General features: G+C 48.4%; 2 protein-coding genes across 2 annotated transcripts in view; both read left to right on the plus strand.

Annotated features, from left to right (window-relative positions):
* Positions 1–25,368, plus strand: part of LOC140459576 (poly(ADP-ribose) glycohydrolase-like) — a 126,450-nt gene that overhangs the window by 87,061 nt on the left and 14,021 nt on the right. The gene's annotated exons all lie outside the window — the stretch shown is intronic.
* The window catches only part of LOC140459806 (zinc finger MIZ domain-containing protein 1-like), a 96,208-nt gene continuing 93,159 nt past the window's right edge, over positions 22,320–25,368 (plus strand). Inside the window, exon 1 of the mRNA XM_072554336.1 lies at positions 22,320–22,472. The gene's annotated coding sequence lies outside the window, so the exon portion shown is untranslated. The remainder of the gene's footprint in view (positions 22,473–25,368) is intronic.

The following is a 25,368-nucleotide window of genomic DNA, read 5'->3' on the forward strand; positions in this document are numbered from 1 at the left end:
TGTATTTGAGTGTCAGTGAGTGTGTGTGTATTTGAGTGTCAGTGTGTATTTATTTGAGTGCCTGTGTGTGTGTATTTGAGTGTTTATCTGTGTGTGTGTATTTGCGTGTCTGTGTGTTTATTTGCGTGTCTGTTTGTGTGTGTATTTGCGTGTCTGTGTGTGTGTGTATTTGAGTGTGTGTGTGTATTTGAGTGTTTATCTATGTGTGTGTATTTGAGTGTGTGTGTGTGTGTATTTGAATGTCTGTGTGTGTGTGTATTTGAGTGTTTATCTGTGAGTGTGTATTTGAGTGTCAGTGAGTGTGTGTCTATTTGAGTGTCAGTGTGTATTTATTTGAGTGCCTGTGTGTGTGTATTTGAGTGTTTATCTGTGTGTGTGTATTTGCGTGTCTGTGTGTGTGTGTATTTGCGTGTCTGTGTGTGTGTGTATTTGAGTGTGTGTATGTATTTGAGTGTTTATCTGTGTGTGTGTATTTGAGTGTGTGTGTGTGTATTTGCGTGTCTGTGTGTGTGTCTATTTGAGTGTGTGTGTATTTGAGTGTTTATCTGTGTGTGTGTATTTGAGTGTGTGTGTGTGTGTATTTGCGTGCCTGTGTGTGTGTATTTGAGTGTTTATCTGTGTGTGTGTATTTGAGTGTGTGTGTGTGTGTGTATTTGAGTGTTTATCTGTGTGTGTGGATTTGAGTGTCAGTGAGTGTGTGTCTATTTGAGTGTCAGTGTGTATTTATTTGCGTGCCTGTGTGTGTGTATTTGAGTGTTTATCTGTGTGTGTGTATTTGCGTGTCTGTGTGTGTGTGTATATTTGCGTGTCTGTGTGTGTGTGTATTTGCGTGTCTATGTGTGTGTCTTTGAGTGTGTGTGTGTGTATTTGCGTGTCTGTGTGTGTGTGTATTTGAGTGTGTGTGTGTATTTGAGTGTTTATCTATGTGTGTGTATTTGAGTGTGTGTGTGTGTGTATTTGAATGTCTGTGTGTGTGTGTATTTGAGTGTTTATCTGTGAGTGTGTATTTGAGTGTCAGTGAGTGTGTGTCTATTTGAGTGTCAGTGTGTATTTATTTGAGTGCCTGTGTGTGTGTATTTGAGTGTTTATCTGTGTGTGTGTATTTGCGTGTCTGTGTGTGTGTGTATTTGCGTGTCTGTGTGTGTGTGTATTTGCGTGTCTGTGTGGTGTGTGTGTATTTGTGTGTCTGTGCGTGTGTATTTGAGTGTGTGTGTGTGTATTTGCGTGTCTGTGTGTGTTCGTATTTGAGTGTGTGTGTGTATTTGAGTGTTTATCTATGTGTGTGTATTTGAGTGTGTGTGTGTCTATTTGAATGTCTGTGTGTGTGTGTATTTGAGTGTGTGTGTATGTATTTGCGTGTCTGCTTGTGTGTGTATTTGAGTGTTTATCTATGTGTGTGTATTTGAGTGTGTGTGTGTATTTGAATGTCTGTGTGTGTGTGTGTATTTGAGTGTTTACCTGTGAGTGTGTATTTGTGTGTCAGTGAGTGTGTGTCTATTTGAGTGTCAGTGTGTATTTATTTGAGTGCCTGTGTGTGTGTATTTGAGTGTTTATCTGTGTGTGTGTATTTGCATGTCTGTGTGTGTGTGTATTTGCGTGTCTGTGTGTGTGTGTATTTGAGTGTGTGTGTGTGTATTTGAGTGTTTATCTATGTGTGTGTATTTGAGTGTGTGTGTGTATTTGAATGTCTGTGTGTGTGTGTGTGTGTATTTGAGTGTTTATCTGTGTGTGTGTATTTGCGTGTCTGTGTGTGTGTATTTGCGTGTCTGTGTGTGTGTGTATTTGAGTGTGTGTGTGTGTATTTGCGTGTCTGCGTGTGTGTGTATTTGAGTTATTATCTATGTGTGTGAATTTGAGTGTGTGTGTGTATTTGAATGTGTGTGTGTGTGTGTGTATTTGAGTGTTTATCTGTGAGTGTGTATTTGAGTGTCAGTGAGTGTGTGTCTATTTGAGTGTCAGTGTGTATTTATTTGAGTGCCTGTGTGTGTGTATTTGAGTGTTTATCTGTGTGTGTGTATTTGCGTGTCTGTGTGTGTGTGTGTATTTGAGTGTGTGTGTGTGTGTATTTGCGTGACTGTGTGTGTGTGTATTTGAGTGTGTGTGTGTATTTGAGTGTTTATCTATGTGTGTGTATTTGAATGTCTGTGTGTGTGTGTGTGTATTTGAGTGTTTATCTGTGAGTGTGTATTTGAGTGTCAGTGAGTGTGTGTCTATTTGAGTGTCAGTGTGTATTTATTTGAGTGCCTGTGTGTGTGTATTTGAGTGTTTATCTGTGTGTGTGTATTTGCGTGTCTGTGTGTGTGTGTGTGTATTTGAGTGTGTGTGTGTGTATTTGCGTGACTGTGTGTGTGTGTATTTGAGTGTGTGTGTGTATTTGAGTGGTTATCTATGTGTGTGTATTTGAATGTCTGTCTGTGTGTGTGTGTGTATTTGAGTGTTTATCTGTGAGTGTGTATTTGAGTGTCAGTGAGTATGTGTCTATTTGAGTGTCAGTGTGTATTTATTTGAGTGCCTGTGTGTATGTATTTGCGTGTCTGTGTGTGTGTGTATTTGCGTGTCTGTGTGTGTGTGTATTTGAGTGTTTATCTGTGTGTGTGTATTTGAGTGTGTGTGTGTGTATTTGCGTGCCTGTGTGTGTGTGTATTTGAGTGTTTATCTGTGTGTGTGTATTTGAGTGTGTGTGTGTGTGTGTATTTGAGTGTTTATCTGTGTGTGTGTATTTGAGTGTGTGTGTGTGTGTGTATTTGAGTGTTTATCTGTGTGTGTGTATTTGAGTGTGTGTGTGTGTGTATTTGAGTGTTTATCTGTGTGTTTGTATTTGAGTGTGTGTGTGTGTGTGTATTTGAGTGTGTGTGTGTGTGTATTTGAGTGTTTATCAGTGTGTGTGTATTTGAGTGTGTGTGTGTGTGTGTGTATTTAAGTGTTTATCTGTGCGTGTGTATTTGAGTGTGTGTGTGTGTGTGTATTTAAGTGTTTATCTGTGTGTGTATTTGAGTGTTTATCTGTGTGTGTGTATTTGAGTGTTTATCTGTGTGTGTGTATTTGAGTGTTTATCTGTGTGTGTATTTGAGTGTGCCTGTGTGTGTGTATTTGAGTGTTTATCTGTGTGTGTATTTGAGTGTGTGTGTGTGTGTGTATTTGAGTATTTATCTGTGTGTGTATTTGAGTGTGTGTGTGTGTGCGTGTGTGTATTTGAGTGTTTATCTGTGTGTGTATTTGAGTGTGCCTGTGTGTGTGTATTTGAGTGTTTATCTGTGTGTGTATTTGAGTGTGTGTGTGTGTGTGTATTTGAGTGTTTATATGTGTGTGTATTTGAGTGTGTGTGTGTGTGTGTATTTGAGTGTTTATCTGTGTGTATATTTGAGTGTGTGTGTGTGTGTGTGTGTATTTGAGTGTTTATCTGTGTGTGTATTTGAGTGTGTGTGTGTGTGTATTTGAGTGTTTATCTATGTGTGTTTATTTGAATGTCTGTGTGTGTGTATTTGAATGTCTGTGTGTGTGTGTATTTGAGTGTTTATCTGTGAGTGTGTATTTGAGTGTCAGTGAGTGTGTGTCTATTTGAGTGTCAGTGTGTATTTATTTGAGTGCCTGTGTGTGTGTATTTGATTGTTTATCTGTGTGTGTGTATTTGCGTGTCTGTGTGTGTGTGTGTATTTGAGTGTGTGTGGGTGTATTTGCATGACTGTGTGTGTGTGTATTTGAGTGTGTGTGTGTATTTGAGTGTTTATCTATGTGTGTGTATTTGAATGTCTGTGTGTGTGTGTGTATTTGAGTGTTTATCTGTGAGTGTGTATTTGAGTGTCAGTGAGTGTGTGTCTATTTGAGTGTCAGTGTGTATTTATTTGAGTGCCTGTGTGTGTGTATTTGAGTGTTTATCTGTGTGTGTGTATTTGCGTGTCTGTGTGTGTGTGTGTATTTGAGTGTGTGTATGTATTTGAGTGTTTATCTGTGTGTGTGTGTGTGTATTTGCGGGTCTGTGTGTGTGTCTATTTGAGTGTTTATCTGTGTGTGTGTATTTGAGTGTGTGTGTGTGTGTGTGTATTTGCGTGCCTGTGTGTGTGTGTATTTGAGTGTTTATCTGTGTGTGTGTATTTGAGTGTGTGTGTGTGTGTGTGTATTTGAGTGTTTATCTGTGTGTGTGTATTTGAGTGTGTGTGTGTGTGTGTGTATTTGAGTGTTTATCTGTGTGTGTGTATTTGAGTATGTGTGTGTGTGTATTTGAGTGTTTATCTGTGTGTTTGTATTTGAGTGTGTGTGTGTGTGTGTATTTGAGTGTGTGTGTGTTTGTATTTGAGTGTTTATCTGTGTGTGTGTATTTGAGTGTGTGTGTGTGTATTTAAGTGTTTATCTGTGTGTGTATTTGAGTGTTTATCTGTGTGTGTGTATTTGAGTGTTTATCTGTGAGTGTGTATTTGAGTGTGTGTGTGTGTGTATTTGAGTGTTTATCTGTGTGTGTGTATTTGAGTGTGTGTGTGTATTTGAGTGTTTATCTGTGTGCGTGTATTTGAGTGTGTGTGTGTGTATTTGAGTGTTTATCTGTGTGTGTGTATTTGAGTGTGTGTGTGTGTATTTGAGTGTTTATCTGTGTGTGTGTATTTGAGTGTGTGTGTGTGTATTTGAGTGTTTATCTGTGAGTGTGTATTTGAATGTCAGTGTGTGTGTATTTGAGTGTTTATCTGTGAGTGTGTATTTGAGTGTCAGTGTGTGTGTATTTGAGTGTTTATCTGTGTGTGTGTATTTGAGTGTGTGTGTGTATTTGAGTGTTTATCTGTGTGCGTGTATTTGAGTGTGTGTGTGTGTGTATTTGAGTGTTTATCTGTGAGTGTGTATTTGAGTGTCAGTGTGTGTGTATTTGAGTGTTTATCTGTGTGTGTGTATTTGAGTGTGTGTGTGTGTGTATTTGAGTGTTTATCTGTGTGTGTGTATTTGAGTGTTTATCTGTGAGTGTGTATTTGAGTGTCAGTGTGTGTGTATTTGAGTGTTTATCTGTGAGTGTGTATTTGAGTGTGTGTGTGTGTGTGTGTGTATTTGAGTGTTTATCTGTGAGTGTGTATTTGAGTGTGTGTGTGTATTTGAGTGTTTATCTGTGAGTGTGTATTTGAGTGTGTGTGTGTGTGTATTTAAGTGTTTATCTGTGTGTGTATTTGAGTGTGTGTGTGTATTTGAGTGTTTATCTGTGTGTGTATTTGAGTGTGTGTATTTGAGTGTGTGTGTGTGTGTATTTGAGTGTTTATCTGTGTGTGTGTATTTGAGTGAGTGTGTGTGTGTATTTGAGTGTGTGTGTGTGTGTGTATTTGAGTGTTTATCTGTGTGTGTGTGTGTATTTGAGTGTTTATCTGTGAGTGTGTATTTGAATGTTTATCTGTGAGTGTGTATTTGAGTGTGTGTGTGTGTATTTGAGTGTTTATCTGTGTGTGTGTATTTGAGTGTGTGTGTGTGTGTATTTGAGTGTTTATCTGTGTGTGTGTATTTGAGTGTTTATCTGTGTGTGTGTATTTGAGTGTGTGTGTGTGTATTTGAGTGTTTATCTGTGAGTGTGTATTTGAGTGTTTATCTGTGTGTGTATTTGAGTGTGTGTGTGTGTGTGTGTATTTGAGTGTTTATCTGTGTGTGTATTTGAGTGTGTGTGTGTGTGTGTGTGTATTTGAGTGTTTATCTGTGTGTGTATTTGAGTGTGTGTGTGTGTGTGTATTTGAGTGTTTATCTGTGTGTGTATTTGAGTGTGTGTGTGTGTGTGTGTGTATTTGAGTGTTTATCTGTGTGTGTATTTGAGTGTGTGTGTGTGTGTGTGTGTGTATTTGAGTGTTTATCTGTGTGTGTATTTGAGTGTGCCTGTGTGTGTGTATTTGAGTGTTTATCTGTGTGTGTATTTGAGTGTGTGTGTGTGTGTGTGTATTTGAGTGTTTATATGTGTGTGTATTTGAGTGTGTGTGTGTGTGTGTGTATTTGCGTGTTTATCTGTGTGTGTATTTGAGTGTGTGTGTGTATTTGAGTGTTTATCTGTGTGTGTATTTGAGTGTGTGTGTGTGTCTGTGTGTATTTGAGTGTTTATCTGTGTGTGTATTTGAGTGTGTGTGTGTGTGTGTGTATTTGAGTGTTTATCTATGTGTGTATTTGAGTGTGTGTGTGTGTGTGTGTGTATTTGAGTGTTTATCTGTGTGTGTGTATTTGAGTGTCAGTGTGTGTGTGAGAGAGAGATGTGAGCCCCATTCTGCCCACCTCGCTGGCAGCCAGCAGCAGTCAGTCTCCACACCTCTCTCTCTCTCTCTCTCCTGTACACCTCCTCCCCCATTCAGTTCCTTTCTTCCCTCTCTCTCTCTCTCTCTGAGCAGAGACGGGGAAGGCGATTGGGAGCTGGGGCTGGGGAGGTGTGAGCTGTCAGCCGAAGGTGCAGCTCACTGTACACTGCAGGGTAGGACAAAACATCTCTCTTTCTTGTGGGGGCCGGATGGAGGATTCCTCCTGTCTCCCCCCCCCCTCCGATATGTGACTTGGAAACAGTGTGACTGTGTGTAAACAATGAAGGCGGGGGGGGGGGAAGGCTATCACACTGGGACGTAGAGCAGAGAGGGGGGATGTTCTCTCAGGGTTGAGGAGACCGCCTTTTGTTATTGTGACTACCCCCACTCCAACAGGAGGAGGGGCCCGGGGGGAGTGCTGTCAATCCCCAGGGTTCACACACTGTGGGTTAAGTGCCCTCAGGGCAGGGTCAGAGATGTGTTGGATGGAGAGTTCAGTCTGTGCCAGTGCTGATGTGTGTCTGTAGGTCTGTCCATGTGGCTGTGTGTTCCCATGTGTCAGTGTGTGAGGAGTGTGTTAATGTGTCTGTGTGTGTGGTGATCGGTTGATATGTTGATGTGTTCTCTTTTTGTATATGTGTACTGGTTAGTCTGCATGTTTTCGTGTGTTTGTGTGTTAATGTATGTACTGCGTGTGGGTGTGTATGTATTCGTGTAGCTGTGTGGGGTGTGTTTGTATGTCTATGCATATTGTGTGTTGGTGTACCTGTGGGTTAGTGAGTGCATGTGTTGATGTACCTGTGTGTGTCTGCGTGTTGGTGTGTGTTGACCTGTGTTGGTGTGTGTATTGGTGTGTGGCTGTCTGTGTTGATGTACCTGTGTGTGTCTGCGTGTTGGTGTGTGTTGACGTGTGTCTGTGGTGGGTTGGTGTGTGTATTGGTGTGTGGGTGCCTGTGTTGATGTGTGTGTGTATGTCTGTCTGTGGTGTGTTGGTGTGTGTATTGGTATGTGGGTGTCTGTGTTGATGTGTGTGTGTGTCTGCGTGTTGGTGTGTGTTGACTTGTGTCTGTGGCGTGTTGGTGTGTGTATTGGTGTGTGGGTGTCTGTGTTAATGTGTGTGTGTGTCTGCGTGTTGGTGTGTGTTGACGTGTGTCTGTGGTGTGTTGGTGTGTGTATTGGTGTGTGGGTGCCTGTGTTGATGTGTGTGTGTGTCTGCGTGTTGGTGTGTGTTGACTTGTGTCTGTGGCGTGTTGGTGTGTGTATTGGTGTGTGGGTGTCTGTGTTGATGTGTGTGTGTGTCTGCGTGTTGGTGTGTGTTGACGTGTGTCTGTGGTGTGTTGGTGTGTGTATTGATGTGTGGGTGTCTGTGTTGATGTACCTGTGTGTGTGTGTCTGCGTGTTGGTGTGTGTTGACCTGTGTCTGTGGTGTATTGGTGTGTGGGTGCCTGTGTTGATGTATCTGTGTTTGTGTCTGCGTGTTGGTGTGTGTTGACATATGTCTGTGCTGTGTTGGTGCGTGTATTGGTGTGCGGGTGTCTGTGTTGATGTGTGTGTGTGTGTCTGTGTGTTGGTGTGTGTTGACCTGTGTCTGTGGTGTGTTGGTGTGTGTATTGGTGTGTGGGTGCCTGTGTTGATGTACCTGTGTGTGTGTCTGTGTGTTGGTGTGTGTTGACGTGTGTCTGTGGTGTGTTGGTGTGTGGGTGTCTGTGTTGATGTGTGTGTGTGTCTGTCTGTGGTGTGTTGGTGTGTGTATTGGTATGTGGGTGTCTGTGTTGATGTGTGTGTGTGTCTGCGTGTTGGTGTGTGTTGACTTGTGTCTGTGGCGTGTTGGTGTGTGTATTGGTGTGTGGGTGTCTGTGTTAATGTGTGTGTGTGTCTGCGTGTTGGTGTGTGTTGACGTGTGTCTGTGGTGTGTTGGTGTGTGTATTGGTGTGTGGGTGTCTGTGTTGATGTGTGTGTGTGTGTCTGCGTGTTGGTGTGTGTTGACGTGTGTCTGTGGTGTGTTGGTGTGTGTATTGGTGTGTGGGTGTCTGTGTTGATGTGTGTGTGTGTCTGCGTGTTGGTGTGTGTTGACTTGTGTCTGTGGTGTGTTGGTGTGTGTATTGGTGTGTGGGTGTCTGTGTTGATGTGTGTGTGTGTCTGCGTGTTGGTGTGTGTTGATGTGTGTCTGTGGTGTGTTGGTGTGTGTATTGATGTGTGGGTGTCTGTGTTGATGTACCTGTGTGTGTGTGTCTGCGTGTTGGTGTGTGTTGACTTGTGTCTGTGGTGTGTTGGTGTGTGGGTGCCTGTGTTGATGTATCTGTGTTTGTGTCTGCGTGTTGGTGTGTGTTGACATATGTCTGTGCTGTGTTGGTGCGTGTATTGGTGTGCGGGTGTCTGTGTTGATGTGTGTGTGTGTGTCTGTGTGTTGGTGTGTGTTGACCTGTGTCTGTGGTGTGTTGGTCTGTGTATTGGTGTGTGGGTGTCTGTATTGATGTGTGTGTGTGTGTCTGTGTGTTGGTGTGTGTTGACGTGTGTCTATGGTGTGTTGGTGTGTGTATTGGTGTGTGGGTGCCTGTGTTGATGTACCTGTGTGTGTGTCTGTGTGTTGGTGTGTGTTGACGTGTGTCTGTGGTGTGTTGGTGTGTGTATTGGTGTGTGGGAGTCTGTGTTGATGTGTGTGTGTGTGTCTGTGTGTTGGTGTGTGTTGACGTGTGTCTGTGGTGTGTTGGTGTGTGTATTGGTGTGTGGGTGTCTGTGTTGAAGTGTGTGTGTGTGTGTCTGCGTGTTGGCGTGTGTTGACGTGTATCTGTGGTGTGTTGGTATGTGTATTGGTGTGTGGGTGTCTGTATTGTTGTACCTGTGTGTGTGTGTCTGCGTGTTGGTGTGTGTTGACGTGTGTCTGTGGTGTGTTGGTGTGTGTATTGGTGTGTGGGTGTCTGTATTGATGTACCTGTCTGTGTGTCTGCGTGTTGGTGTGTGTAGGCGTGTGTCTGTGGTGTGTTGGTCTGTGTATTGGTGTGTGGGTGCCTGTGTTGATGTACCTATGTGTGTGTCTGTGTGTTGGTGTGTGTTGACGTGTGTCGGTGGTGTGTTGGTGTGTGTATTGGTGTGTGGGTGCCTGTGTTGATGTGTGTGTGTGTCTGCGTGTTGGTGTGTGTTGACGTGTGCCTGTGGTGTGTTGGTGTGTGTATTGGTGTGTGGGTGCCTGTGTTGATGTGTGTGTGTGTATGTGTGTGTCTGTGTGTTGGTGTGTGTTGACGTGTGTCTGTGGCGTGTTGGTGTGTGTATTGGTGTGTGGGTGCCTGTGTTGATGTGTGTGTGTGTGTGTCTGTGTGTTGGTGTGTGTTGACGTGTGTCTGTGGTGTGTTGTTGTGTGTATTGGTGTGTGGGTATCTGTATTGATGTGTGTGTGTGTCTGTGTGTTGGTGTGTGTTGACGTGTGTCTGTGGTGTGTTGGTGTGTGTATTGGTGTGTGGGTGTCTGTATTGATGTACCTGTGTGTGTGTCTGTGTGTTGGTGTGTGTTGACGTGTGTCTGTGGTGTGTTGGTGTGTGGGTGTCTGTATTGATGTGTGTGTGTGTGTCTGTGTGTTGGTGTGTGTTGACCTGTGTCTGTGGTGTGTTGGTCTGTGTATTGGTGTGTGGGTGTCTGTATTGATGTGTGTGTATGTGTCTGCGTGTTGGTGTGTGTTGACGTGTGTCTGTGGTGTGTTGGTGTGTGTATTGGTGTGTGGGTGCCTGTGTTGATGTACCTGTGTGTGTGTCTGTGAGTTGGTGTGTGTTGACGTGTGTCTGTGGTGTGTTGGTATGTGTATTGGTGTGTGGGTGTCTGTATTGATGTACCTGTGTGTGTGTCTGTGTGTTGGTGTGTGTTGATGTGTGTCTGTGGTGTGTTGGTATGTGTATTGGTGTGTGGGTGTCTGTGTTGATGTACCTGTGTGTGTGTGTCTGTGTGTTGGTGTGTGTTGACGTGTGTCTGTGGTGTGTTGTTGTGTGTATTGGTGTGTGGGTGCCTGTGTTGATGTGTGTGTGTGTGTCTGCGTGTTGGTGTGTGTTGACGTGTGTCTGTGGTGTGTTGGTGTGTGTATTGGTGTGTGGGTGTCTGTATTGATGTGTGTGTGTGTGTCTGTGTGTTGGTGTGTGTTGACGTGTGTCTGTGGTGTGTTGGTGTGTGTATTGGTGTGTGGGTGTCTGTGTTGATGTACCTGTGTGTGTGTCTGTGTGTTGGTGTGTGTTGACGTGTGTCGGTGGTGTGTTGGTGTGTGTATTGGTGTGTGGGTGCCTGTGTTGATGTGTGTGTGTGTCTGCGTGTTGGTGTGTGTTGACGTGTGCCTGTGGTGTGTTGGTGTGTGTATTGGTGTGTGGGTGCCTGTGTTGACGTGTGTGTGTGTGTGTGTCTGTGTGTTGGTGTGTATTGACGTGTGTCTGTGACGTGTTGGTGTGTGTATTGGTGTGTGGGTTCCTGTGTTGATGTGTGTGTGTGTGTGTCTGTGTGTTGGTGTGTGTTGACGTGTGTCTGTGGTGTGTTGTTTTGTGTATTGGTGTGTGGGTGTCTGTATTGATGTGTGTGTGTGTGTCTGTGTGTTGGTGTGTGTTGACGTGTGTCTGTGGTGTGTTGGTGTGTGTATTGGTGTGTGGGTGCCTGTGTTGATGTACCTGTGTGTGTGTCTGCGTGTTGGTGTGTGTTGACGTGTGTCTGTGGTGTGTTGGTGTGTGTATTGGTGTGTGGGTGTCTGTATTGATGTACCTGTGTGTGTGTGTCTGTGTGTTGGTGTGTGTTGACGTGTGTCTGTGGTGTGTTGTGTGTATTGGTGTGTGGGTGCCTGTGTTGATGTGTGTGTGTGTGTCTGCGTGTTGGTGTGTGTTGACGTGTGTCTGTGGTGTGTTGGTGTGTGTATTGGTGTGTGGGTGTCTGTGTTGATGTGTGTGTGTGTCTGTGGTGTGTTGGTGTGTGGGTGCCTGTATTGATGTTGTTTGTTTTATGAGGCTATTTTGGTGATCTGTGTGCCTGTGTGGTGTTGTGTGTGTGAAAGTGTGTTGAATGCATCGGTGTTCTTACTTCTGGGCAGTGAAGGACCTGCTGTCTTTCATCTCTGAGGCTCATTCCACGCCGGTTGGGGCCCCTAGATGTGTGTACCTCCATGCAGGAGGTGGCTGAGGGTCTGTGTGCTGTGTGCAGGTTCTCTCTGAACCTTATAGGTGGAGACACAGACTGGAACAGGTACATAGGCACTGGGATCTCTCTGTCTCTGTCTCTCTCTCTCTCTCTCTTTGTCTCTCTCTTTCTCTCTCGCTGTCCCTCTCTGTCTCTGTCTCTGTATCTGTCTCTCTATCTGTTTCTCTCACTCTCTCTCTCTCTGTCTCTCATTCATTCGTGGGCGGCACGGTGGCACAGTGGTTAGCACTGTTGCCTCATAGTGCCAGAGACTCGGGTTCAATTCCCGCCTCAGGCGACTGACTGGGTGGAGTTTGCACATTCTCCCCGTGTCTGCGTGGGTTTCCTCCGGGTGCTCCGGTTTCCTCCCACAGTCCAAAGATGTGCAGGTCAGGTGAATTGGCCATGTTAAATTGCCCATAGTGTTAGGTAAGGGGTAAATGTAGGGGTATGGGTGGGTTGCACTTCGGCCGGTCGGTGTGGACTTGTTGGGCCGAAGGGCCTGTTTCCACACTGTAATGTAATCTAATCTAATCTCTCTCTCTCTCTCTCGCTATCTCTGTCTCTCCGACTCTCTGTCTCTCTCTGTCTCTGTCTCTCTCTGTCTGTCTCGCTGTCCCTCTCTGTGTCTCTGTCTCTGTATCTGCCTCTCTATCTCTGTCTCTCTGTCTGTCTGTCTCTCTTGCTGTCCCTCTCTGTCTCTGTATCTGTCTCTCTGTCTGTCTGTCTGTCTCTCTCTGTCTCTCTCTCTCTCTCTCTCTGACTCTCTCTCTGTCTCTCTCTCTCTGTCTCTGTCTCTGTCTCTCTGTGTCTCTGTCTCTGTATCTGTCTATCTGTTTCTCTCACTCTCACTCTCTCTCTCTCTCTATCTCTCTCTCCCTCTGTCTGCCTGAACCCCCTCCCAGTCCAAACACAGAACACTGCCATTTCCAAAGGTCAATGCGACCTCGGGGCACAACACAACAAACCAGAAAGATTGCTGGCTTGTTGAGAAGTTCAGGGTGAGGCTGGAAGAGTGCAGTGCCCTGCGTACTGGTCAGTTATTCATTTATATAGCACCTGTCACAATCTACATCCCCTTCCTCCTTTCAAAGAGTCACAGAGACGTCCAGCACGGAAACAGACCCTTCGATCCAACTTGTCCCTACCCAGATATCCCAACCCAATCTCATCCCACCTGCCAGCACCCGGCCCATATCCCTCCAAACCCTTCCTATTCATATACCCATCCAAATGCCTCTTAAATGTTGCAATTGTACCAGCCTCCACCACTTCCTTTGGCAGCTCATTCCATACACGTACCACCCTCTGTGTGAAAAAGTTGCCCCTTAGGTCTCTTTTCTATCTTTCCCCTCTCACCCTAAACCTATGTCCCTCTAGTTCTGGACTCCCCCACCCCAGGGGAAAAGACCTTGTCTATTTATCCTATCCATGCCCCCTCATAATTTTATAAACCTCTATAAGGTCACCCCTCAGCCTCCGACGCTCCAGGGAAAACAGCCCCAGCCTGTTCAGCCTCTCCCTGTGGCTCAAACCCTCCAACATCCTTGTAAATCTTTTCTGAACCCTTTCAAGTTTCAGAACATCCCTTCCGATAGGAAGGAGACCGGAATTGTGTGCGCGAAATCCCTTTTCAGGCTAGAGTTGGGTTTCGGAAATGGAAGATGTTCTGACCAGAGTGATTCCTGGGATGGTCCAGACTGCGATATGGACGTTGATCGGTTTATGACGTTACTCACTAGAGTTGAGGAAGAATCAACCTGTGAGATTCTAACAGGGATAGACAGAGTGAAGGATATTCCCGATAACCGGGAGGGTGGGAGGGGTTGGGTTGGGGGGAAGGTCCAGAACTAGAGGGTCATAGTCGAAAGGATACAGGGTAGGGACTGAGATGTGGAGAATTGTGGGAAGCATTTGTGGAATTCTGTGCCGCAGACAAAGCAGTTGGAGCTGAAGTATTGAATGTTTTCAATGAGGAGTTTGACGTAGGTTAGATTAGATTCCCTACAGTGTGGAAACAGGCCCTTCAGCCCAACAAGTCAACACCAACCCTCCGAAGAGTAACCCACCCCCGACTAATGCTCCTAACAACTATGGACAACTTAGCACGGCCAATCCACCTTAATTGCACATCCCTGAGCACTATGGGTAATTTAGCATGGCCAATCCACCTTAACTGCACATCCCTGAGCACTATGGGTAATTTAGCATGGCCAATCCACCCTAACCTGCACATCCCTGAGCACAATCGGTAATTTAGCATGGCCAATCCACCCTAACCTGCACATCCCTGAGCACTATGGGTAATTTAGCATGGCCAATCCACCCTAACCTGCACATCCCTGAGCACTATGGGTAATCTAACATGGCCAATCCACCCTAGCCTGCACATCCCTGAGCACTATGGGTAATCTAACATGGCCAATCCACCCTAGCCTGCACATCTTTGGATTGGGGGAGGAAACCAGAGCACCCGGAGGAAACCCATGCAGACATGGGGGGAGAATGTGCAAACTCCACACACAGACAGTCGCCCGAGGCTGGAACCGAACCTGGGTTCCCTGGCGCCGTGAGGCAGCGGTGCTAACCGCTGAGCCATAGAGATTGAAGAGACAATATGGACAATCGGGCGATGACCGTACTGAATGACTCACCTGTGCTCTGATATTGAATGTTTCGATGTTAAATCTGGATTTTGAGCTGCGTCATAGCTGGTTTAAGTTTCCAGCTGAACTGCAGGCTGAAGGGGGAGCAGTTTTGCTTCGGTTCAGTTGACCGCAAACACACTGGCACCAGAAAGGCATTCCCACGATTGATGGGGGGAATGTCGTTCGGTGAGTCGCGAGCGTGAGTGTTGGTAGGACGTCGGGGTGGGGGGGCGACATTTTGGATAACTCGGAAAAGAGTGTTCAGTGCACGCTCACGTTGTCTGTATGCTGGTTCCAGGCCAGCGACAGATAATCAGGCCTGACTTGAACCTTCGGGGGGGTTGCAGGCTGTTGACAAATCGAGAGGGGGATTCGCTCAGCCAGCCCGATTCCCTGCGTGGGTCGCAATTTTAACAGCACAGGATAAACCGGGCTGCCAGTGCCTAACTCTTTGGTCAGTGCTTGGTCTTTTAAGAAAGGGGAGAGATATTGGCCAAGCTGTGCGTCCTGCGCTCGTCAGGACACTTGGCAAGAAAGCCAAGTTTCAGAATGCAGCAGGCCTTCGGAATTTGGCACTCTCGCATAGGACTTTACCAACATCGGATATCTGTTGGCTGTCCGCTTTTTCAGGCAGCGTAGAGGAACAAGAGCAAGGGAGGAGATGTTGCCCTTGTACAAGCCACTTGTTCGACCCCCCCCCTCCCAACCTGGTGTATTATGGACGCCACATGACGGGAAAGATGTGAAAAGGTTGAGGAGAGAGAGCGCAGAAGGGATTTACAACAACAAGGACGACGCGGAGAGATGGAAGACCGAGGGAGTGTTCTGAGGAGAGGGAGATCCGATGGAGGATTTCGGAATCAGGAGGGCGGGGCCGGACAGAGTAGAGAGGGAGACGCTGTTCCTGTTTGCGAAAAGGACAAGAGCGAGGGGAATGGGGGGGGGTGCAATCGATTCGAAGAGAGGTACAAATGAAGGAGCGGCGATGTGGAGAAACGTGTTTCTCACCCAGCGAGTGGTTTGGGTGTGGAATGTGCTGTGTGGAAATGTAGGGGGGGCAGATTCGGTTGAGGCCTTGGAGAGGGGTATCGGGACAGAAATAATGTGCAGGGATTATAAGTGGAGATTGGGCGCGATCAACCAGGGTGCAGGCTCGACGGGCCCAGCACTCCTACCTTCCTTTGAACTCACCTGGGTGCTGGTTGCCATTTGGGGTTGGTGTAAATTGAGTCCCAGGCTGATGGCCTTGCTTGTTTTCCCACAGAGCATTGCCATCATGAAGTCAGGGTGGAGGGGGGGGGGGGGGCGGTTATCGAGAGTAGCTCTGAGCGGGTGAGACTGATCTCGCGGGGGGGGGGGGGTGCAGGGAGGGGGAACAGGTGCCCCAGGCTGTGCTTCGGGCAGAGGGTAGTGCCCTTCGCTTTAGATGGTGAGTCCAGCTGCTCATGAGCACGGGGAGTGCTGATTCCACAGGGCAGAAAGTGCCAGACTCACAGAGTCACAGTGTCATGCACCATGGAAGCAGACCCTTCGGCCCAACTAGTCCGTGCTGACCATATTCCCAAACTAACCTAGTCCCGCCTGCCTACTCCTGGCCCATATCCCTCCAAACAGGGCGGCATGGTGGCCCAGTGGTTAGCACTGCTGCCTCACAGCACCAGGGACACGGGTTCAATTCCCGCCTCAGACAACTGACTGTGTGGAGTTTGCACATTCTCCCCCGTGTCTGCGTGGGTTTCCTCCAGGTGCTCCGGTTTCCTCCCAAAGTCCAAAGATGTGCATTCTGGTCCAATAAAACCAGGGTAGGACTTGTACAATTAACAGCAGGGTCCTGGGTAGTGTTGGAGATCAGAGTCGAGAGTGTGGCGCTGGAAAAGCACAGCAGCATCCGAGGAGCAGGAGAGTTGACATTTCGGGCATAAGCCTTTCATCAGGAGTGGGTAGTGTTGTAGAGCAGAGGGAGCTGGGGGTTCAGGTACATAATTCTTAGTCACTCGCGTCACATCTCGACAGGGGGTTAAGAAGGCGTTTGGCACACCTGCCTTCATTGCTCAGACCCTTGAGTATTGGAGTCGGGACGTCATGTTGGGGTTGTGCAGGACATAGGTGAGGCCTTGTCTGGTGCACTGTGTCCAGTTCTGGTCTCCCTGTTATAGGAAGGATATTATTAAACTGGAGGGGGCTCAGAAACGATTTACCAGGATGTTGACGGGAATGGAAGGCTTGAGTTTTTCTCACTGGAGTTCAGAGATGGAGGGGCAACCTTATCGAGATTTTTAAAATCATGAGGCAAGTGGCAGGTGTGAGAAAGGTGGAAGATTTAAGGAGGGTACAAGGGGCAATTTTATTTTTACCCAGAGGGTGGTTCATGTGTGGAATGAACTTCCTGAGGAAGTGGTGGATGCGGGTAGAGTTACAACGTTTAAAAGACATTTGGATAAGTATTTAAGCAGGAAAGGTTTGATAAGATTAGATTCCCTACAGTGTGGAAACAGGCCCTTCGGCCCAACAAGTCCACACTGATCCTCCAAAGAGCAACCCACCCAGACCCATTCCCCTACATTTACCCCTTCACCTAACACTATTGGAAATTTAGCATGGCCAATTCACCTAACCTGCACATCCCTGAGCACTATGGGTAATTTAGCATGGCCAATCCACCCTAACCTGCACATCCCTGAGCACTATGGGCAATTTAGCATGGCCAACCACTCTAACCTGCGCATCTTTAGACTGTGGGAGGAAACCGGAGCACCCGAAGGAAAGGGGGGGAGAACGTGCAAACACCCCACAGACAGTCACCCGAGGGTGGGATCGAACCCCCGGTCCCTGGCACCGTGAGGCAGCGGTGCTAACCCCTGAGCCACCGTGCCGCCACGTATATTCTCAACAAAGTCCTTTCTATAAATGACAAACTGATAAAAAAAAACGAGAGGGAGAGAAAGACAGGATCTTTGCTACCATGTTCGTACCTGCTCACAGAGTACAACATGGTCCACAACTGTGTACAGTTCTAGGCCTGCATTATCGGAAGGATGGGACAGAGTGGGATTTCACCAGGACGATGCCTGGGATGGAACGTTTCAGCATTGAAGGGAGCCTGGATGGTACTGGGTTCTTTGGACCAGAAGAGTGAGCACCATTGAGATCTACCAGGATTCGAGAGGTATAAGCTGAGAGGAGACAGCGAGAAAGCCTCTTACTAGTTGACCCCCCCATCTCATTGAAGAAGGGTTGACATATGCACTCGCCGTGCCAAGGCGATGGGCCCAGGGCTTGGAGGCGGGGCTCAGCATCAGATGGATGCTTGACGACCAGCACAGACAAGGATGGACCGAAGGGCCTTTTCTCCTGAGACGTTATGAACTCCCAAGACTCAGACTTGTTACGGCGCAGGAGGAGGTGGTTCAGCCTGTCCTATCCCCTATTGTCCAAGCTCTCGCCACCTCCCTTCCCGCCATTCCTATGAAATCCATCCTCTGGAAACCCTCAATTTGCCCGAACGTTGGGGAGGTGGTGGGGGTGGGGAGGAGAAGCGATTTTAAAAAGGCTGAGATAAGGGGAGACGGTTTTCTGTCGGAGGGAGCTTGGGGGAGAAAGAATAGCCGGTAAAATATAATACAGGGGGAAGCAATGGCCTCGTGGCACGATGGCTGGACCCGGTTAATCCAGAAACCCTGGTAATGTTCCAGGGACCCGGGTTCAGATCCCACCGCAACCAATGGTGGAATTTGAATGCAATACAAATCTGGAATTAAAAGTATCATGATGGCCGTGTCGATTGTCAGAAAAAACACCCCATCTGATTCACTAATGCCCTTCAGGGAAGGAAACGGCCGTCCTGACCTGGTCTGGGCCTACACATGACCCTTGACCCACAGCGACGCGTGGTTGACTCTTAAACTGCCCTCTGGCCAATAAGTGTTGGTCCAGCCGGCGATAACCTCATTCCGTGAGTGAATCGACAGGAAAAAGAAAGGAACTGAGTCAAATTGGAATCTTTTGAGGAATGAACATAGGACAGTGCGGCACAGTCCAGGCCCTTCGGCCCTCGATGTTGTGCCGGCCTTTTATCCTACTCTAAGATCAGACTAACCTACACGCCCTTCATTGTACTATCATCCACGGGCCTATCCAAGAGTCGCTTTAATGCCCCTGATGTCTCTGACTCTACTCCCGCCACTGGCAGTGCAGTCCCATCACCCTCTGTGTAAAGAACCGACCTCTGACCTCTCCCCCGCAACCTTCCTCCAATCACCTTCAAACTATGCCCCCTTGATGCCAGCCATTCCTACCCTGGGGAAAAAAAGTCTCACTCTTATCTCATCATCTTGTACACCTCTATCAAGTCCCCTCTCATCCTTCTTCACCCTAATGAGAAAAGCCTTCCTTCTTACGACCTGCCCTCCAGTCCCGGCAGCATCCTGGGAAATCTCCCCCGCACCCTCTCTAAAGCTTCCACATCCTCCCTGGAATGAGGTGACCCGAACTGAACACAATATCCCGAGTGTGGTGTAACCAAGGGGCTCTATCGAGCTGCAGCGTAACCTTCAACTCAATCCCCCCGCTAATGAAAGCCAACACACCGTAGGCCTTCTTAAGAACCCTGTTAATTTGGGTAGCTCGATGCGGTGGATCTTTTAGCGTGAACGAGTCAAGAGTGGGGCACGAGGGGGAAGGGGAGGTCAGTGGGCCGAGTTGGCCAGGAATCCTCACGATGATACGCGAGGGCCGAATAGACTCCGTTCGCCCCCCCCCCCCCCCCCCCGTGAGCAGAGGGGAGCTGAAACTCTTCCCCCCACCCCCTCCTCCCCTACCCCTGGAGCTCAGTGAAATAAAACTCAGGGGTGGTCTTTCCACGTTGTGCTGGGTACAGTCGGATGCGGGAGCAGAGCAGTGAAATCTCCCCGGCCTCAGGACGAGCCTGAAATGTTAATTCAGTCCGTGCTGCAATGCCGAGAGAGAGAGGTGCAGTCATTCATTCCCCTCCACATTGTTCAGCCCCTGAACACAAAAGGGCTTAATGACTGCAGCAGTCCTGTGAGCTGCTGGTGGCTGCATTCGCTCGGCGCGGAGACCCTGCCCCTCACCGTCGCTACGGCAACGCGGCCGAGGGGTGCGGTCATCCGTTCCCGTGGCAGGCGTGCAACAGGCTCGAGTGGCCAGACCTGTGCCAGGGGAGTTGCTGGCAGGGTATCTGGAAGGCGGTGTCAGTGGGTGAGGTGTCGGCTGGTGCAGAGACGGGAGGGAACAGGGAGCGCACGCGGTCTCTCGGGAGGTGTTACCGCTGGGTGGTGTGTGCCATGCATGCTGTATCCTTCCTGTGAGTGTGTGTGTGTCTGTGTGTGTATGTTTGTGTGTCTGAGTGTGTGTGTCTGCGTGAGCGTGTGTGTATGTCTGTGTGTCTGAGTGTGTGTGTCTGCGTGAGTGTGTGTGTATGTTTGTGTGTCTGAGTGTGTGTGTCTGCGTGTGTGATGTGTGTGTGTCTGTGTGAGTGTGTGTGTCTGAGTGTATATATGTTTGCGCGTGTGTGTGTTAATGTGTGTGTGTGTCTGCGTGAGTGTGTGTGTCTGAGTGTGTGATGTGTGTGTGTCTGTGTGAGTGTGTGTGTCTGAGTGTATATATGTTTGCGCGTGTTTGTGTGTTAATGTGTGTGTGTGTCTGAGTGTGTATGTGTCTGTGTGTGTGAGTGTTAATGTGTCTGCGTGAGTGTGTGTGTGTGTGTGAGAGAGCGTGTGTCTCTGTGTGTGTGTCTGTGCGTATGTGTGTCTGTGTGAATGTGTGTATGCGCACCTGTGTGTGTGTCTGTGTGTGTATGCACACGTGCCTCTGTGTGTGTGTGTGTATTTGACAGTACAGGTGCCCATGAGTGTCTCTGCATGTCTGTTTGTATTCATATATTTGCACAATAAGGCAGGGTCCTGGGCTAATAGTAAGATTCTTGCTCGTGTGGATGAGCAGAGAGATCTCGGTGTCCAGGTACACAGATCCCTGAAAGTTGCCACCCAGGTTGACAGGGTTGTTAAGAAGGCGTACGGTGTGTTAGCTTTTATCGAGAGAGGGATTGGAGTTTCGGAGTTATGAGGTCTTGCTGCAGCTGTACAAAACTCTGGTGCGGCCGCACTTGGAATATTATGTACAGTTCTGGTCACTGCATTATAGGAAGGATGTGGAAGCTTTGGAAAGGGTTCAGAGGAGATTTACTGGGATGTTGCCTGGTATGGGAGGGAAGGTCTTATGAGGAAAGGCTGAGGGACTTGAGGCTGTTTTCGTGAGAGTGAAGGAGGTTGAGAGGTGACTTAATTGAGACATACGAGGGTTCGATAGGGTGGACAGTGAGAGCCTTTTCCCTCGGATGGTGATGGAGAGCACGAGGGGACATAACTTTAAATGGAGGGGGTGATAGATACAGGACAGATGTCAGAGGTAATGTCTTTACTCAGAGAGTAGTAGGGGGCGTGGAACGCCCTGCCTGCAACTCGCCAACTTTAGGGGCATTGAAATGGCCATTGGATAGGCACATGGAGGAGAATGGAATGGTGTAGGTTAGATGGGCTTCAGATTGGTTCCACAGGTCGGTGTAACATCGAGGGGCCGAAGGGCCTGTACTGCGCTGGAATGTTCTATGCATGTGTCTGTACACATGTTAATATGTTTGTGTGTGTGCTTGTGTGTGTATTTGTCTGAACAGATACCCATGTGTGTATTGGTATATTTGTATGTGTTCCTCTGTGTGTGTGTGTGTGTGTATTCACAACTAGATAGGATAGTGAGGAAGGCGTTTGGTATGCTTTCCTTTATTGGTCAGAGTATTGAGTACAGGAGTTGGGAGGTCATGTTGCGGCTGTACAGGACATTGGTTAGGCCACTGTTGGAATATTGCGTGCAATTCTGGTCTCCTTCCTATCGGAAAGATGTTGTGAAACCTGAAAGGGTTCAGAAAAGATTAACAAGGATGTTGCCAGGGTTGGAAGGTTTGAGCTACAGGGAGAGGCTGAACAGGCTGGGGCTGTTTTCCCTGGAGCGTCGGAGGCTGAGGGGTGACCTTATAGAGGTTTATAAAATCATGAGGGGCATGGATAGGGTAAATAGACAAGGTCTTTTCCCCTGGGATGGGGGAGTCCAGAACTAGAGGGGCATAGGTTTAGGGTGAGAGGGGAAAGATATAAAAGGGACCTAAGGGGCAGCTTTTTCACACAGAGGGTGGTACGTGTATGGAATGAGCTGCCAGAGGAAGTGGTGGAGGCTGGTACAATTGCAACATTTAAGAGGCATTTGGATGGGTATATGAATAGGAAGGGTTTGGAGGGATATGGGCTGGGTGCTGGCAGGTGGGACTAGATTGGGTTGGGATATCTGGGTCAGCATGGACAGGTTGGACCGAAGGGTCTGTTTCCGTGCTGTGCATCTCTGCGATTGTTGTGGTCTTGCCCAAGCCCACGTGATACAAAGATTGTGCGGTACAAAATGCACTGAGAGTTTTGGCGATGGAATGGCATTGCCGCACACGTTAAACGTTTGCGATTCCGAAAGAGTGTTCACCCCCTGGCGTTACAGCCGATTCACGTTAACGAAAGGCGTGCTCTAGCGGAACCTCCTGTAGAGTCCTTGGGGCTAAAGGGACGGAAGGGTGAAGGTGAGAACAGGGAGCTGGGTTGGATGGTCAGCCCATCACCGTATTGGATGGTGGAGTATGGGCCGGCTTGACCATTCCTGTCCTGATTTTCCATGTTGCTATTATCCTGTCTTCAAAGAGATAGGACAAAGGGACAGAGAGGTTTATAAAATCATGAGGGACATGGATAGGGCAAATAGACCAGGTCTTTTCCCTGGGGTGGGGGGGCGTCCAGAACTAGAGGGGCATAGGCTTAGGGTGAGAAGGGGAAAAGATATAAAAGAGACCTAAGGGGCAACGTTTTCACCCAGAGGGTGGTACGTGTATGGAATGAGCTGCCAGAGGAAGTGGTGGAGGCTGGTACAATGGCAGCATTTAAAAGGATGGGTATGTGAATCGGAAGGGTTTGGAGGGATATGGGCCGGCTGCTGGCAAACAGGACTAGATTGGGTTGGGATATCTGAGTCAGTATGGACGGGTTGGACCGAAGGGTCTCTTTCCGTGCTGTACGTCTCTGTGGCTCAATGCTGTTGATTGTGAGTTATACCAAAGTGTGAAACTAGCCTCTGTTCCTCCCGCTGGGTCCGTGATAACTGAGGTAAGGCCGTGCAGCCCTTGAAGAAATGTTCTCTCTGTCTGTTTCCCTCAGGTGCTTCATGGGAGACCGTTGCGGGGGGGGAGTGCAGGCAGGGAGCGGCTGGGGGGGGGAATGAATCCAGCCGTTTGGGATGACACAAGACCGGACATCAGCGACGGCTTTTAGCGATGAACACGTTTGCCTCTGCCGACAGGAGCATCCAACAGACGACCGATCGTCCGCGATGCGTTAGGCAGGTAAGGCGATCTCACCACGGTCACGCACTGCAGGGCGTCAAAGCCTTCCGGGTGGGGGCGGGGAGGGGGGACGGTTTCCTAACCCTGTCTGGCCTACATGTGACTCCAGACCCACACCAGCCTGGGTGATTCTTAATCAACTCTCCAAAATGACTGAGGCGTAGAGTCGCACGCATGGAAACAGACCCTTCGGTCCAACCCGTCCATGCTGACCCAGATATCCCAACCCAAACTAGTCCCACCTGCAGCCCTTCCTATTCATATACCCATCCAAATGCCTCTTAAATGTTGCAATTGTACCAGCCTCCACCACATCCTCTGGCAGCTCATTCCATACACGCACCACCCTCTGTGTGAAAAAGTTGCCCCTTAGGTCTCTTTTATATCTTTCCCCTCTCACCCTAAACCTATGCCCCTCTAGTTCTGGACTCCCCCATCCCAGGGATAAAGACTTTGCCTATTTACCCTATCCATGTCCCCTCATGATTTTATAAACCTCTATAAGGTCACCCCTCAGCCTCCAACACTCCAGGGAAAACAACCCCAGCCTGTTCAGCCTCTCCCTGTAGCTCAAACCCTCCAACCCTGGCAACATCCTTGTCAATCTTTTCTGAACCCTTTCAAGTTTCACAACATCTTTCCGATAGGAAGGAGACCAGAATTGCACGCAATATTCCAACAGTGGCCTGACCAATGTCCTGTCCAGCTGCAACATGACCTCCCAACTCCTGTACTCAATACTCTGACCGATAAAGGAAAGCATACCAAACGCCTTCCTCACTATCCTATCGACCTGCGACTCCACTTTCAAGGAGCTATGAACCTGCACTCCAAGGTCTCTTTGTTCAGCAACACTCCCTAGGACCTTACCATTAAGTGTATAAGTCCTGCTAAGATTTGCTTTCCCAAAATGCAGCACCTCGCATTTATCTGAATTAAACTCCATTTGCCACTTCTCAGCCCATTGGCCAAATCTGATCAAGATCCTGTTGTAATCTGAGGTAACCCTCTTCGTTGTCCATTACACCTCCAATTTTAGTGTCATCTGCAAACTTACTGATTACTATATACCGCCTATGTTACCTTCCGTGAGCTGTGCAGAGATGTCAGTGGTGCAATTTGTGGGGTGGCAGGGTAGGGGGCGATAGTGTGCAGGCGGCCAAAAAAACAATTACAGGCACGTACATGGACGCCTCATATCCCAGCCGAAGGCCCACGTCAAATCAGGGAGCTGCTTTATTCAATGTGAGCTCCGATTGGGGATTGGATTAAACTGCCCTAAGACGAAGCAGAGGGGAGTGGGAGGGGGGGGGAGCTATCACCTGCGTTGACTGGAGGGGCCGAATGGCATCCCTTTAGCTGCAGGTTTTGGCATTTTCTTTGCGCACGGGTTGGCATCTGCTCAGCCCTTTATCCTCAGTGGTCAGAGAAAGAAGCCGCAGCATTCCGAACGAACCAGCAACGCGCCCCTTTTCCCGGAGACTGTGCATGGCGTAACTCGCACCCCCTCCCCATTCGCCCCGCAGTTCCGATCGACGGGAATTTCAAAGCACGGCAATCTCCCACGGCAAGAGCCGTGACTGCGGGAGGCCTTTTCGGTCAGGGCCACCAGGGGGAGCTCATTCTGCTTCCACGGGGGGCTGGCTTGTTTCTGGTCGACGCGGTGTTGCAAGGGAGACCCCCCTCGAACAAGCAAAGTCAGAGCAGGAGTAGGCCGTTTGGCCCCTCTCAAGCCCACTCAGCCATTCAAGAGGATCAGATTAGGTCCCCTACAGAGTGGGAAACAGGCCCTTCGGCCCAACAACTCCCCCCCCCGACCCTCTGAAGAGTAAGCCACCCAGTCCCATTCCGCCACCCTGTCACCCGACATTTGCCCCTGACTAATCCACCCTAACCTGCATATCCCTGAGCACTATGGGTAATTTAGCATGGCCAATCCACCTTAACCTGCACATCCCTGAACACTATGGGTAATTTAGCATGGCCAATCCACCCTAACCTGCACATCCCTGGGCACTGTGGGTAATTTAGCATGGCCAATCCACCTTAACCTGCACATCCCTGAACACTATGGGTAATTTAGCACGGCCAATCCACCCTAACCTGCACATCTTTGGTCTGTGGGAGGAAACCAGAACACCCGGAGGAAACCCACGCAGACACGGGGGGGAGAATGTGCAAATTCCACACAGACAGCTGCGTGAGGCTAGAATCGAACCCGGGTCCCTGGCGCTGTGAGGCAACAGTGCTAACCACTGCACCGCCCCATGGCTCATCTTTTTGTGGACCCAGTTCCCCACTTACCCACTCGCTCACCGTAACCCTTCATTCCCTTGACTGTGCAGAAACCTATCTTTGCCATAGACATGAGGAAGCCCCAACCACTTCACTGGGCAGGGGGGGGGGAATGGCACTGACTCACAACTCTCTGGGTGAAAAATTTCCTCCCCGGCTCTGTCTGAAATCTGCTCCTCCTTCCCTTGAGGCTGTGCCCCCACTTCCAAATTTGTTATCCCCTCTGTCGGGCTGCCGCAGATGACAGAGGCCTCAAAATGCTTGCCAGCACCATAAAAACCTTCTGGATGTAGGTTTGCTCGCTGAGCTGGAAGGTTCATTATCAGACGTTTCGTCACCCTCCTGGGTCACATCATTCAGTGGGCCTCTGGTGAAGCAATGCTGAAAATTCCTGCTTTCTATTTATATGTTTGTGGTGATGTCATTTCCTGTGGTGATGCAATTTCCTGTGGTGAAGTCACTTCCTGTTCATTTTTCTCAGGGGGTGGTAGATGGGAGTCTAACTCGATGGGTTTGTTGATAGAGTTCCAGTTGGAATGCCAAGCTTCGAGGAATTCTCGTGTCTCTGTTTGGCTTGTCCCGGGATGGTTGTGTTGTCCCA

Source organism: Chiloscyllium punctatum, chromosome 35 (assembly GCF_047496795.1).
Source record: "Chiloscyllium punctatum isolate Juve2018m chromosome 35, sChiPun1.3, whole genome shotgun sequence".
Lineage (NCBI taxonomy): Eukaryota > Metazoa > Chordata > Chondrichthyes > Orectolobiformes > Hemiscylliidae > Chiloscyllium > Chiloscyllium punctatum.